We start from the raw sequence: 16,635 nt of genomic DNA, 5'->3' as shown, positions 1-16,635 counted from the left end.
TAAATTAACCAACTCATATACTACCCCAGTTCTTAATAAAAGACTTAATTATTGAGTTGATTTTGATCCTAACTGTAAGATATATTTTTCATATTTATCAATTTTTTTTAAATTACCTTTATTGATACTCCCTTAACTATAATCAAGTAGGAGAGGGGGAGATATTGAGGAAGATGAGTATGGTATTTTAAAAAAAACATTTCATGTTTCTCATAATTAACTAACTTACCTAACTTTTTTAATCTAATTAATTTAGTTAAATAAGTTTTACTGGAGGAGTATATAGTTTTCATTTGGCCAATATATAGTTTTGATAACAATAACCGGGAGCAGTCAACAATATAAAACTCCAGCTTCTGGCTATCCCATGTGCGCGCTTCATGTCTGTTAGTCCTGAGATTTCCAAATATCATCAACAACTTCTTTCCTCCTTGGGAATCAATAAGCATAGATTCCAAAACTTGTAAATTAAAGCCAGAGGATTAAGACTTTGGAAACAAGGTCACTTCATTCCAAGGTGCTGCTACTGCCTACATATACACAGTTCGAGACAGAGCCGAATCTGTGAAATACAAACACACATAGCTTTCTTGTTCAAGTTAATCAGAGGAAACCAACAAAGATGAAGAAGGTGATTTGCTTGGTGCTGCTTTTGGCGATAGTGGCCATTGCTGGGGTTGAAGCTGATGGGTATGGAGTGTGTGGGAAGTTCAGTCCAGATAGAATGCTCACACATGTTCTTCGTCACTGTAAGAAACCTGCAACTGACTTAACCGTTCCTGTCTCTCCAAAATGCTGCGAGCCTCTCTTCCAAATTTCTGAGGCATGTTTCTATGCCATCATCATTTCCGACACTTGGAAGTATTCAGGCATAGACCCTCGAATCGTTTTCACCATTCCCAGGCGTTGCCATTACCACCATTAATAATAAAGTATCTTCACAGGTTATGAACTAGTCGCCATGAAAGGCTAGCTAGCTAGTATATGAGTATACTAAAGAGTGATTGTATCGTTAATAATAAGAGCTCGCTTATATACATAGGAGCTTGTAAGTTTGTTGAACATGTTCCATTCAAACTGCGAATAATGGTGGTGGATTCGTTGAGTTTGAATTGGTTTGTTTGTGTCTTGATCTCAAAGATGCACATGTTTGAAGTCTTATATATATATGAATAAATGTCTCAGATGTCTTCCATGAACTTCCATAAATCAAGTTTGGAGCTTGCTAAAGCACTGGACAATTATTTGCGCAAATCAACTGCTTAATAGCACATACATAGGATATTCTATGGTGGGTTCATTAATTGTTTCTAATCCCTTCGGTAAATAAATTGTTGTAACTCTAATTATAATAAGCCGATGGTTTTACTACTAAGTTAGAAAGCGTTACGCTGCTTGTTTCTTATTCCCCATCTTTTGACATAAATGGCCCAGTATTTGAAAATGATGAGTTGAGTTATTGACTTATATTACCTTGGTGAAACAGCAGCTCAGAATCAACAGAAATCAATTGGACCATGTTAACATGATGAGGTGGGGTGTTGATAAAGACCAAAGGTTGAAATTACATCTCTAGCTGGAAAGGACGAATGTTGTCTTTTCATCTAGGTTATTAGGGACAGAATTGACATTTTATAGAGAATATTGCAGGTATGCTGTGAGCATTCACAAGCCTTGTAGAAATAGATAAGTGTGCTTCATTTTTTTTTTCCTTGTGCAATCTTTGTTTACTATTAATAAGTGAAGCCAAACATGTTTTTTTTTTATTAGGTAAAGGTATCCTCCTATTAAAGGTTGCATATCTGTAATTAGGCTAAAACAAATAGGCCTTCAATTAATTTCTCAATTTTAAAATTTGAGCAGTTAGATTAATATAATAGTCTATATTCTACTATTAATTCTTATTTTGAAGAAATATGAAATAAAAGTAATTTTTAATTGTAAATTGAAAACTCAAATTTATTAATTCTCAATTTTAATGAAATTTAATCAATTGATTTTTTTGGACCTCTAATTAATTGGTATTGGTTTATCAATATCAATATAATTAGAATAAGTCGTACGACGTATGTAAAGAAATCGCAAAGGATGCAACTAGTCATTTAAATTGTGTAGTCGGATTGTTTCAAATGATAAATAATATAATTTATTTTTTGTATTATGAACATTTATTTCCATAATTTGATTGAGTTATGGCTTGCTAGCTGGGTTTATTAGCTCGAACATCAATTTTCACTTATACTAAAATAGTTTAAGCTATTTTGGATGGATTCGCTATTGATTCATACATGTAAAACTTCTCTTACTATTTTTTTCCTTCTTTCTCTTCCTTTTTTTCCTTCTCAATCTGTGGATGTACTTCTATGAAGTGTTTAATATCATATCATAAGTTTTTTGCATGTAACCAAAGTTTTGACTTCCCAAAAGCAGACTCAATAACTCATCATCAGAAGTGATTTGTTTAAATAATGTTGAACCCATTGGCGATGGGGTAACTGACCATCAAATTATAGGTTCAATGCTATCTCTTGTACTTGAATAAATTTGGCTTTCTCAAGGGTTTAAGGTTCTCCTTGGTTCTTCTCTACAAAACCTATCAATTTAAGTATCATTACAAACCACATTAACAATTATTCAAGCTTGAACACAAATATTTAATCTTAAACCTACTTTAAATCCCTTTTTTTTTTATTTTTAACATAATTAATTCCTATTTGTTTCCATCAATTTCTTAATTCATTCTATATAATTTTTCATGTAGAATCCAAATACCAAATCAAATTTTACAAAATCACACTCTTTCCTTTTCAATTCACTTTAGCCGAATAGGGTCCTCTTTCGGTTCAAAAATTTCATTTTGATTCCAATGATTTTAAACACTTTTCTTTAGTGTTTCCCTACACAAAAACACCTTTTAAACTTATTGAAATCATCACATCACATCAAAAAAAAAATCCTATACCAAGAACTTGCCTTGGCCAAATTGGTGTTCTTTAAAACCTTAACTTAGTTTTCTTCCAAAAATTCAATCCAAACATTATTTAAACATGATATTCTAACTCATTTTCAAAGCTTCTATCCTTCTCTATGCCATGTTTATTTGGCCAAAAATCACAGCACCATAGCCCTTCAATTTTTAGTCCAAAATAAGCTTTAAACTCAATCAAAACAAAGCTCAACCTTATCGTAATTGATCCTTGATCAAAGCTTGGTGTTTTTCCTTCAAACTAATGCATGGTTGACCACTCTTCTTCCAAGCCAAGAATTCAGTTTGACAGCACGTCCCTAATGCTTTTCTCTTTTGGCTGAAAATATTCAAATGGAGGGGGTATTTATAGAGAAAAAATTCTGACTTCCTTCCCTCATAAATGGCCAAAGTTTGGCCAGCAAAAATGGCCATGTGGCTGCCATCAAACCCTCTAATTTTTCAGATCATGCCATATGTAAAATTTTAAGAATATTCTATTAATTTTTATGTGAAAATTAGGCTTACTTAGACTTAAATAATTGGGCTAGGTTTGCACAAACTTTTGATTTGGAATGGTCCAAAAAGGGCGGCCCACTTGTACTTTTCATAATTTTTTTAGGCCTCCAAAATCACATTTCTTTCCATGAAAAATCATATTTTAATATAAGAATGAAATCTGAAAATTTCTAGAATTTTCCTCTACCTCTAACTATTTATTTTGAATTTTCTCCATATAGGGCTTTATCGGTAAGACTTTTGGAAATAAATTTTCCAAAATTAATTCCTGTACTTCTAGGGCCTGAAATCTATTTTATAAATTCAAAAAATATTTAGATAATTATTTTACATTTTTTTCAAAATTATTGAGATCTCTAAATAATTATAATAATTATTTTCACTTAATTTTTACTATTTTTTCTGAAAAACCTCTGTTTTCAGAAAATTCGATAATAAGCTATTTTCATATTATTTCCACCTACGGGGCCTCAATTAAGGTTCCAAAACCTCTAATTTATCTTTTTACCATTTTCTCATAATTTTCTGGAATTTTTTTTCAAATTTTTTCATTTTGCCCTTCTTAGACTGATATCTCAAAAATATTGATCCGGATCCTATCTAGATTTTATGTCATGTCTGGCTTTGTTAGGCAATCTAACTTCCATATTGACTCTTAACTTAATTTTTCATATCCATTACCGGGGTCAATTTTTCCAGGATGTGACAGTAGCAATGAATCATAATTATCATGTTAATCATGCTATGTAAAAATGTGTTAGGTTATTATGAAACTAACATTATCATGTAACATTTCATGTGCATATCATTTTTCATGGAAAGAAAGCAACCAAATCAAGTCATTAAACCATTTCACATTACATTTTGCCAAGACATATTTGACATAAAATTCTATATATAATCACATAATTTGCTCAATCACATCATAGTAATATAAATCAAATAACACATACACATTTAAACAAGTAAGAAAGTAATCAAATTACGAGTTCAATGCTACCTCTTACTCAAGTATTAAATTAGGCCTCTTTAAGGATTTTGTGCTCTTTTTTATTTTCTTGCACAATACCTATCAATTCAAGCATAAACACATGATAGAATTACATTAATAGGAAAATGATTAAAGGGCTTTGAGACGGTCACCTGGGGGGGAGACTTGTTTCATTCCTCTTATTTAATTTGTGTTATACTTTGGCTGCAGACTTTTTTAAAAAAATAATCATTCAGTCCCTATAATTTTACCATAATATATAGTAACTCAATTTCTAGATATAAATTTGATACAACTTAGTTTTCACAATTTTTTTGAATGTTGATTAGGTGCCACACAATATCTATAGTTTAGCATTTTAAAGCATTAATTCCTAAGTTTAAAAACAAAAACTTTAGTCCCTATAATTTTATTTTTGAACATGCAAGCACTGATATTTTAAATAATTAGAATTATATAAGTTATATTGCAACTGTAAAGTAAGGAGACTAAAGACCATGAAGTGTTATTAATGATCAACAAAATACAATAATCTTTTTAGAGTTAACCAAATCCCTCAAAAAATGCAAAATTATTGGGATTAAGGAGGAAGATCCAAATTATCCTCATCTTTTTTGGTGAGGATTTCACATTCCACACACTAAACATATACTACCTCCGGTCTAATTATAAGATCCAGTTAACTTATTTGAGGAGATTAAGGAAGTAAGTTAAGTTAGTTATTTGTAATAAATAAGTGTTGTCATTCCTAAAATATCCTTACTAATTAAGTGTATTGGTTAGAACTATCATTATTAGAAGGACTATCTTGAAAAAAATACATAAATATGAGAGAAAAAATGAATTGGGGTCTTATAATTAGGACCAAACAAAAAGTCAAACAGGTCTTATATTAAAGACCGGAGGTAGTATCACATTAGACGCTTTATATAGAACATATTTCAATTAGCTAATAACACTTTTATCCTTAATTCTCTAACAGAATCGAAGTTAAAAAATTAAATTTTAATCAAATCAAAATCATAAAAATTGAATTACATTGAAGAAACCAAACGATGACGTTGTCAAATTACAAGCACCAAATAATTAATTTTTTAAATAAAAAAGTTAAAAGAGTCTAGCAGCAATAATAGAAGCTTGAGTGTTGGACCCGTTGGAATCCGACGAGGTGAAATAGCTTTGAAACTTCGTGGGGAAGAAAGGAAAAACAGAGACAAAGACTTGACTCGGTCCTCAGAGCTGCTTTACTCTTTTGACGTTCGGCACAAACAAATAAATGAAGTAATTAATCATGACGGTAGGCACTTTTGATGTTAGGCACAAACAAGCAATAGAATCTCGACACGTTATGGGATTCCTCAAGGAAAAGAGTCACTTTCCTACCCATCTCACTGGCAATCCACGTCGGAATGCCTTCCCAGTCACCCCCCTTAACATTTTATAAAAATAATATTATTAAAATAAATAAATAAATAAATTTAAACTTTTACAACTGTAATGAAAAATTAAAAAAATTTGTTCTATAATTACAATCTGTAGCTATAAACTTATCATATCAAATTTTAAAAGTTTAAATTTATTTATCTATTTTTAATAATAATATTTATTTTTATAAAATATTATAAATATTAAATCTAGATCCTTACGATTTAAGGCAAAAAAGGATAGCAGAGAGAAAGAGGATCAATGGAGAGAATCCAAGTACTTCTACATCCTGGGAGAAATCTTTTAAAGCAGGCATGCGCCAAGCAATAGCAAATTATCATTAAATAAGAAGAGTTGTTTCGAGTGGCGGAAAAAACACCATCCTGAGAACTCTGAAACCATGAGTTGGTCTGAGAGTGGAAAGAATTGGTTGGAGAGCACCAAGAAATTGAATCCGTTTGGAATGAATTGGTTTGAGGGAACCAAAAATATGAATCTCCCAGCAACAGCAAAGAACTGGTTTGGGAGCAGTAAGAATATAGATGTTATATCTGTAAGCACAAAGGACTGGTATGAGAGCTGTAAAAATATGAGTTGGTGTGAGATGGCTAAGACCGGGTTTGGGAAGAGTAAGAGTTGGGCTGAAGAAGAGATAAGAGCCAAGGGAATAAGTGATGAGCAGAGAGATTTACTTATCAAAAGAGGTGGACTTCTTCTTCTTGCTCCAGCTATTGGCTACATGGATGGATTTGGAAGTGCCTGCCTGTTCATATTAAAATATGCTGCTTCTGATGATCACTGCCGCGAGATGGCTAAAAGTGGGTTGGACAACGCGAAGGATTGGGTTGGGACAGCTGAAAATTGGTTTGAGAAGTCTAAGGGTTGGACTGAAGAAAAGATAAGAGCCACAGGAATAAGTGATGAGCGGATGGATTTACTAATCAAAGGTGGTGGAGCTCTTCTTGCTGCTGCTGCTGCTTGCAGATTCATATTCAAAGGTGGTTCTTCTGATGATGTCGAAAAGCTTATGAAAGCACCTGGTCGACCTGGCCAGTTCATAGCAAGAGCTGCCTTTGAAGCAAACCCAAAGGCTTACTTTGATGGCTTGCGCGGTAAAGTTCCATGGCCAAATTAATTAGCCAGATCGACATCTGGATCGATCATAAGTGGCACTTGTCTTTTTAGTTTTTGTCCTCTTGTTCAGGTCTTTTCTGTGTGTTCCTGTTCTGAGATTTCTTTCTGTCTTTTGTGTGGATTTGGGGATGAAGTAATGTATTAATTCGGTCGCTTGTTGTTGTCTTCTGCTTATGTTTAATATCATCAACTTTTAAGCATGTTGATGCTCAATCTCTCTAGATTTCTTCGTATCAAGCCGCAAGGAGAACAAAAATTCATAGATGCCCACCCTACACACGATATACACATATAAAAGTTTAAAAACATACAATATACCGATCAGTTTTTAATTTATTCTATGAGTTGCAGGAAGTTAAGAGATGGATATCATCAATATATAGTCTCCGTACGTCCGTCACCGTCGAATGTGAGGTGGTTCCGTGCGAGCACACCGACGGAGGAATAAAAAAAAGTTTAAATGCGCACGCTACGTAAAGAAGTTCTGGAAATTTGCGAAAAAGATTCCCATTTAAATTTTTATTTCTCAAATATCCTTGAAATTTCTTTAAAGGTTCTAGCGTAACTCATTGTCAACTAGTCTAACTTTTTTTAACTCGTGTCCAACCTATCTTTAATATTATATATAATTAAAAAAGAGTTGCACTTGTTTGATTCAAATAATTTTTTAAGGGAAAAAAAAAACCTCCTCAAATAGGGGATTTTTAGCAATTTTTCAAGACGCTAAAGATAATTATTTCAAAGATACTACCTCCGGTCCTAAATATAAGAATTAGTTGACTAATTTGAGTAGATTAAAACAATAAGTGAAGTTAATTATTTATAATAAATATGTGTTGTCTTTTCTAAAATATCCTTGTTAATCAAGTTTCTTAGCTAAAATTATCATTATTAGGAAGACTATCTTAAAAAATAAATAAATATGAGAAGCAAAATAAATTAAAATTTTATATTTAAGATTAAAATAAAAACCAAGCAAGATCTTATATTAAAAACTGGAGGTAATAATTATATTTCCAAAATATCTTTCCATTTAATTACTCTATTGAATTGACATTTGAATATTTTAAAGATGCCGACAAGAGTTAGTTCAATTAGTAATGAATGGGCTCAACTCACAAAATCATAAGTTCAAATCCCACATGCATTAGTGAGCCTCCATTACTCAACTTGCATAAATATTTTCTCTTCACAAAAAATATTCAAGGATAAAGTAGTATCCAATTTTCTGATATTATTTTTCAATTGTATCTAACATCTCATCTAATTTATAGTGCATCTAACACCATGATCTTATATTTTTCTGGTGCATCTAACACTCGAAAATTAGAATCCTAAATGTAATTAAGAAAATAATATTGAGGTGCGATGTACTCCTTCGGTCCTTAATATAGGACCCAATTCTTGAGTTGGTTTTGGTCCTAAATATAAGACCCATTTATCATATTTATCAATTTTCTCTAAATTACCCTTATGGATACTCCCTTAACCATAATCAAGTAGAAGAGGGAGAGGGGTATTAAGAAAGATGATTATGGTGTTTTAGGAAAAATGTGTCATTTTTCTTATAATTAACTAACTTACCTAACTTCCTTAATCTAATCAAATTAGTTAAATGGGTCTTATATTAAAGACCGGAAAAGTATTATATGAACATAAGATCAATGCTATACTACTTCATTCATATTTAAAATTTAGAGAAGTGACATTATAAACTTTAAGGACTTCTATGGGTTAGGCCGTGTGGGCATCCTGTAGTGACTCCATGACATCACTGCGTCCTTTTAAGAAGAGAAGAGGCAGTTTCATCCATTCTCAGTCATCTCACGCTACTCACACTAATTGAAATTTTACAGAGCCTATACCAGTTCTTTGTACTTAAAGATATACTCCTCCGCTCTTTACTGTACTTTTTTAGTTATATTTATAGAGCAGAAAAAAAAGATATTTTTTGGTTATTCATAGTGTTTTTTTTTTGTATAGATGTACAATTTTACCCTTCAATCATTATTGTGTTGGCTTTATTTACATGAGATGTAAGTATATTAAATAAGGATAAAGTTGAAAAGTTGTTGAATTTGAAATGAGAGTTAATGAAGTTTAAGATTTTTCCTTATCTGTGTGAAATATGCTGAAAGTAACTTATAAATAGAACTAAATGAATAAGACTTATTTAACTAATTTGATTAGATTAAAAAAGTTAGGTAAGTTAATTAATTATAGGAAATATAAATTTTTTTTGAATACCACAATAATTTTCCTTAATACCATTTCTTTCTCTCCTACTTGATTATAGTAGAGTTAGTATTAATAAGGATAATTTAAAAAAAATTGATAATATCTCATCTGCAACTCAGAATAAATTAAAGAATTGATCGAATGTTATTGCGCGCTCCTATACCTATCAGAATATTATATTTTAGTGTGTCTTTAGCTAATTATTTTTCCCAAAAATTCCTTAGCCAATATGTCACTTTTCTAAAATTTAAATAATTAAGAGTTAATAGACTTATTAAATCAAAGGTAGAAAAACCGTTATAAATTGTTAACATATTAATTTGAAAAAGTTATCCTAACTTCTTTTTGTAATATATGTGTGAATTAGATATAAAAGATGGCTGCTATAAAAAAAGAAGATATAGAAGATGGCAACAAAAAAAGTGAATTAGATAAAAAAAATTTGTACATTTATGTATGTGGAGAGTAATGTTTTATTCGATTCAACAATCCAGAAACTTCGCCTTGTCGATTAAAGTGTGCTTGCATGCGAATATATTTTTTTAATTCCTAGTGGCCGGCAAACTGATGCATGGAATGGAATATTAATGATCCATCTCTTAACTGTAACTCAGAATAAATTAAAAATCGATTGTTTATTGCATGGAATAGCTAGAATATTTTATGGTGTGTATGTACTAGCGAATTTTTGTTCTCTTAGCTGTTTAGTTAATTCAGTCATGAATATTTTCCACAGAAATAGGGACGGAAAGAGGCTAATTTAGACGATGCCTTAGCTAAGTAGGCCTGTAAGAAATTTCTAAAGCATGAGTCTGCATATACAGCTTTTTTAAAAATTTGTTATCATGATTGCATCAATTACCTTTTAAAGAAAAGGAAAAATGGTCTATTTACTCATTTGTTTTTAAGACTTGTTCATAATTACTAAAAAATTTTAATAGTAATAGAGTAACCTGTAATAATAAGGTTCCAGAGTAATAATAAGGTTCTAGAGTAGTAAATGCCAACTCTTTACTCATTTGTCTTTAAGACTTGTTAATAATTATTTTTATTTCTTAATACCTTATTATAATTCTCCCATATTTCTACCAGGCAACATGAAACCAAAATTCAGATTGGGGACGGATTTGACTGATAGATACTTATTTTGTCTATTTATTATTATTATTTAACAATTGTTTTTATTTTTATATTAAAAATAGCCAATACATATTTTAAAATATATCATTTTATTACTAGTTTGACTCAAGGTTGATCCCAATTTGATTCACTAATCCTTAACCAACTATCTTGATCAATTTAATAACCAGTACGTTTTTTAGTATCTTGGTCCTTAGTTTCATTTGACTTTCGGTGAGATTAGTAAATTTTCGGTTCATTGGATACTCGCAGTTTTCTCAATTACATATATTAGTCACTATGCTCATGTTCTTTTAAGGGGACTTTTGAAAATTAATTATCTACAGTAATCTTTAAAAAACAATTTTTTTCAAAAAAAAAAGAGACAGAGACTTGTGAGTGCTGCTCTCACCTTTTGATGACAGACACAGAAAAAGGGGGGGGGGGGGGAAGCTATCACGAGCAATAGAAGCTCGACACGTTATGGAATTCCTCGTGGAAAGGACGCCTGTGGCCTATATTGTCATGGGACAAATGATGAGTTTGAAGGCATGCTAGCAGATTTTTTTTCTGATTTAAATTTATTTATTTCTTTTTTTATTAAAATGTAATGTTTTCTTGGCAAAATTACTGTAAGATTGTCCATTACAAAACTTATCACTCGGCTATGTATAATAATAATAATGTATATTCAGCCATGAAAACATATTTTTTGTTTTATGTATTGTTGAAAATATATTATACTACCATATAGCTAACAAAAGTTGCACCTACTAAAAATATATTATTCTTCCGATCCTTAATATAGAATCTAATTGTTAAATTGATTTTAATATTAAATATAAAACATATTTATCATATTTATCAGTTTTTCCTAAATTACCTATATGGATACTTCCTCAATTATAATTAAGTAGAACAAGAGAGAGGATATTAAGGAAGATGATTATGATGTTTTAGAAAAAACATCTCATATTTCTTATAATTAACAAACTTACCTAATTTCCTTAATCTAATCAAATTAGTTAAATAGGTCTTATATTAAGGATTGGAGGAGTATATTTGGGCCTTAAACAAATTTCAAATACTTTTAAGTAATACATTTTACAATCAGACATCTTACTTTTTTTTTTGGCTATTTGTTGTTTTTTCTTTTTTGGAATTTCTTTGTTAAAAATTTTTAAATCTCAATATTATATCTATATTTATTCCCAATAAAAAAGTTTTATTTCTTAATTTACCAAACATACTGTACTCATAATTCATAAATTTATAATTTGTTTTGGGTAGGGAATGAGAACTGAAACGGCTAATATGCTTGTTACTGTTTTTCTAACTGCAATGACCAGATATTAATCACTAATTAACAAAAAAAGTCACCTTAAAAAAAAAGGAAAAAAAAGAAGAAAAAACACCAATATCCCACCAAGTCCGCATGACCTGCTTACTAAATCTGAGTGGGCAAGGCATCTCACCCCCCCCCCCATAACGTTTGGAGGACGAGGCTCTTTTTTTTTTGTTATTAATTTTTTTTATTTGAGTTACTTTCTCAGCAGCACTTGGTACCTATTAATTTATGATGCTGGATGTAGTAAAAATCAATAAATTTAGGATATTAGGTGCTACTAAAAAAATATTTTATGGTATTAAATGTATTAAAAATTAATTTATGATATTGAGTGTTAGTGAAAAATAATTTAAGGTGTTTAATGTACTACTAAAAAAATATTTCAAGATATTAAATATACTAAAAAATAATTAATTTAGGATATTATGTATTACTTTTTTTGAGCTGAAGAATACTACTGAAAAAAAATAATTTTGAGCATTGGATCAACTTAATCCAAATAAAAAAATTAATAAGAAGTAAAAGAAAGATTAAACCCCCCCCCCCTCATCGGCATGTGGATTCTATCCTAACTCAGTTACTTCTGCGAAGTTTGGCCGTGAGTAGTTCGGGCCTACACTACGCCCGCATTCGGTCCTTATTTCACGTTGCTTATAAAGTGTTTTTTTTTTTTTTAAATATAGACTTATAAAGTGTTTTTTGATTGTTTTTAAACACTCCTTTAGCAAATGGCGAAATTTGTACTATGATTTTTTTTAATATTAAAAGAAACATAAAAGCAAAAGTATAATAGGGGACAGACCAACCTTTATTTTTTTGGCTTTATACATTTACCCTTTTCTTCCTCTTTTAAAAATATTTTTATCAAAATATTTCATTATTTAGAATTAATATTTTTAAAATTTATTATTGTAATTTTTCACAAAAAAATATATAAAGAAATTAAACTACTAAATTTTAACTAAAATATTTTTAGGACAGTTTAAAATTATTAAAATTTTATCTATATTGTCAAAATTTGGTCAGATTAAATTTTAAAAATTTTAATTTATTTATATAGAATTATAATAGTAATAATAATGATTTTATAAAGTATTAAAGATCAATTGTAGCTGGTAAAAAGGATAAATTGTTAAAATTTTGATTTAATAGTAATAAAAGGAAAAGAAAAGAAAACAGAAGTAAAATAAGAGGTTCCTCTTCCTCTGAGAAGGGGCAATAGCAAAAGGACATGTCCTTGAAAGAAGACAATGTTGACTAGCAATAGCAGAAGGACATGTCCTTGAAAGAAGACAACAGGGGCAAACACTAAAATCGTCAGTATCATTCATTGAATTCGAACCCATTTATCTCTATGATTTTGCTAATGAAAAACTGGAAATTCCTTTTTATCGAATTTATTCATTTTCTTGGTTTTTGCCTCAGAATCTATTCATTTTACATTCACTGGTAGTGGACAAAGAAGGCATTCATTAGAATCTCCACACGTTATGAAATTTCTCAAGGAAAAGAGGCAGTCTCCTGCACATCTCTCTAGGAGTCTATACCTCGGAAAAATATTTAAAGCAGGCACGCGCTATATAGACAAGACAGCAAGTTATTAAAGATGAAGAATTGTCTCCTGTGGGAAAAAAATCTTGTCCGAGAACTTTGAAACCATGAGTCAGTCTAAGGGTCTGTTTGGTTTGAGGGGAGGGAAGGGGAGGGAAGATTTTACTCTCACCTTGTTTGGTTTGATTAAAAAGGAGGGAGGGGAGGGTATTTAATGATCCCTTGTTTGGTTCAAGGAGGGGAGGGGAGGGATAGTAATAATCAATTTACCATTTTACCCTTACATATTAGTTTATGTTTTTTATTGATATATTATATAAATTAATTTACATCTTAATTTAAATTATATAATTTAATAAAAATTCAATCTTATCATGTTAATATGTGTATTAAAAAATTGGTATAGTAATTTTTTATTCTAATTAATATAATAATGTATTTAAAATAATCAAATTAACAAATTTTATATGCTCTAAGAAAAATGAAATTTTATTTTCTTAGGCTATCTTTTTTTCCAACTTTAAAATATATTTAATAAATAATATATTTATAAAAAACAATTAATTTTATATATTATAACTTTTTATTTAAATAATTTTTTATTTTTAAATAATTTTTATAATATATTTTTAATTATAATAATGTATATATTTTTTATTTTTTTACTTAGGATAATATATTTTTTATTTAAAATAAATATTATAATAATATATTTTATGGGTAGAAGTAGAATATTAAAAAAACTATAAGAGCATAATGGTCCAAAATTTTGGCTCCCCTCCAAAAACCCCCAATTTAGAGGGGAGCCAAAATGGGAGAGGGGAGGGGACATTTTAGCTCCCCTTCCCTCCAAAATTTTTAACCAAATGAGGGGAGGGGCTCTCCTCCAACCAAACACACCCTAAGAGTGGAAAGAATTGGTTGGAGAAGACCAAGAAGTGGAATCCGTCTGGAAGGAATTGGTTTGAGGTCGCCAAGAACAGTGGAAGTCTTCTTATTCCTGCTATTGGCTTCCTGGACAGATTTGGAGGTGCCCTCGCATTCATCTTAAAATGTGCTGCTTCTGAGGTGGCTAGAAATGGGTTGGAAAAGACTAAAGGTTGGGCTGAAGGAAGGATAAGAGCCGAAAGGAAAAAGTGATGAGCAAAAAAATTTGCTTATCAAAGGTGGTGGAGCTGTACTTGCTGCTGCTTATGTTGCTTGCAGATTCATATTATTCAGAGGTGGTTCATCTGGTGGTAATGTTGGAAAGCTTATGAAAGCACCTGGTCGACCCGGCGAGTTCATAGCAAGAGCTGCCTTTGAAGCAAACCCGAAGGCTTGCTTTGATGGCTTGCGCGGTAAACTTCCATGACAAAATTAATTAGCCAGATCAACATCTGGATCGATCATGTGTGGCACTTGTCTTTTTAGTTTTTGTCCTCCTGTTCTGGTCTTTTCTGTGTGTTCCTGTTCTGAGATTTCTTTCTGGTTGATGTCGTTTTCTTTTATGTGGGTTTGGAGTTGAAATAATGTACTAATTCAGTTGCTTGCTATGCTTTCTTCTGCTTGTTTCAATGTCAACTTATGGTTATGTGCATGTTGATGCTCAATCTCTCCAGATTTCTTTGTAAAAGAGAAGAAAAATTACCAGATCTTTATCTTCTTACTATTTCCGTTTCTTAATATAAAATCCTGTTTAACTTTTATTTTGGTTCTAAATAGAGGATCTCAATCTATTTTGTCTTTTATATTTATGTATTTTCGCTCAAGATAATCCTTCTAACAATAGTAATTCTAGCTAATACACTTGATTAGTAAAGATATTTTAGAAAAGATAACATATATTTATTACAAATAACTAAATTAACTTCTTTTTTTAATCTTCTCAAATTAGTCAACTAGTTTTTATAACTAAAACGGGAAAGTAATACACACGCGCTAAAATAAAATATTCTGAGACGTATAGAAGCTTGCAATATACTTACCAGTCTGTAGTTTATTCTGAGTTGCAGCTAAGGAATGGATCGTTGGTATTCCACTCCATGAATATAGTCTCCGTTCGTCAGTCACTGTAAAATATTAGCTTGGTGCATGCAAGCAAATCAAGTGAGAAAAATAGTTTTACCCCATACTTAACCCACCAAAGTCTCTTTTATTAGGACTGATGATTTTCACCCCATTGCCTTTTTAATAAAAGAAGAGGTAGTTTCATCTATTCCTATCACACCAATTCATATTTTTACCGCTTTCGTCATACCAGCTCTTTGTGCTCACAGATACAATATCCATATTTCTGCAGTTCTACTATTGATATGGTACCAATGTCACTTTTGCTCCATGACCAAGTCATCATTATCTTTTTTCAAGTACGTGTCCATTTACTATAGCTCGTCCTCAGAAAAAGAACCTTCTTTTTTATTTCGAAAAATCCAAAAAAAAAAAACACTTGAATTTCAAAAATTTTCAAATCAAGAATTACTACAAAAATGTGTTATTATTTGCTTTTTGAGTATACTCATTTTCTTTATAAATGTAGTAATCAATACTGACTTAAAATTTTAAAATTTAAAAATCATTTTTTTTGCAGATTTTTCTTTTTTCTTTTCTTTTCGTTTCATTGCTATTAAATTCAAATTTTAACAATTGATGCTTAATATTTTATAAAGTCATTATTATAATATTATATAAATAAAGTTAAATTATTGAAATTTAACCTGATAAATTTAACAAATATTTAAAGAAAAAAGGGACGAAAGGGCTAAAGGTGACAAAAAAAAGAAGAGAAAAGTAATTTGGAGGTCGTTGTACTTTTACTTAGTTTTAAATTGGGTCATTAAACTTTTTTTTTTCTTGTTATTGAATCCTTTAATTTTTAACTATTAGATCTATTAGTCCTTGTAGTTAAATAAAAACAAACACTGCTAAGATTTTTTGTTATCATGGTCTGTCTCTTTCCACCATACCCAAGCTTTTAGACCAAGCTTTCCTTAGTCATTTGCTTAGTTCTCAACATCTCCTTTCTCACCATTCAAGCTTCTGATATAACAAGGTATAGAATTTGATTGCATCCCCCCCCCCAAAAAAAATCGAAACCACTTACAGTACTGATGCATTTATGCTGGGGATGTACAACGCGTCACCATGAATTTTTGACGCTTTGAGAACGTCTTACGCTATACTCATGCTATACGTGTTTATTGTTCCCAAAACCTCTACATCAGATGCTTGCCATTTTCATTTTCAGGGTTAGGACTAATGCGATTTCTTGTGAGGCTCACTAATTGTAAAGACTCACTTACCCCAATTTCGAAGTGAGAAGGTGTTACATGTGGGAAGGAACAGTAGGGTTAGGAGGATGACGAG

The sequence above is a fragment of the Neltuma alba genome, unplaced genomic scaffold (genome assembly GCF_004799145.2).
Source record: "Neltuma alba isolate B1F8T4 unplaced genomic scaffold, ASM479914v2 tig00004030_pilon, whole genome shotgun sequence".
In the NCBI taxonomy this organism is placed as follows: Eukaryota; Viridiplantae; Streptophyta; class Magnoliopsida; order Fabales; family Fabaceae; genus Neltuma; species Neltuma alba.
Note: the sequence above shows the minus strand (reverse complement) of the source record.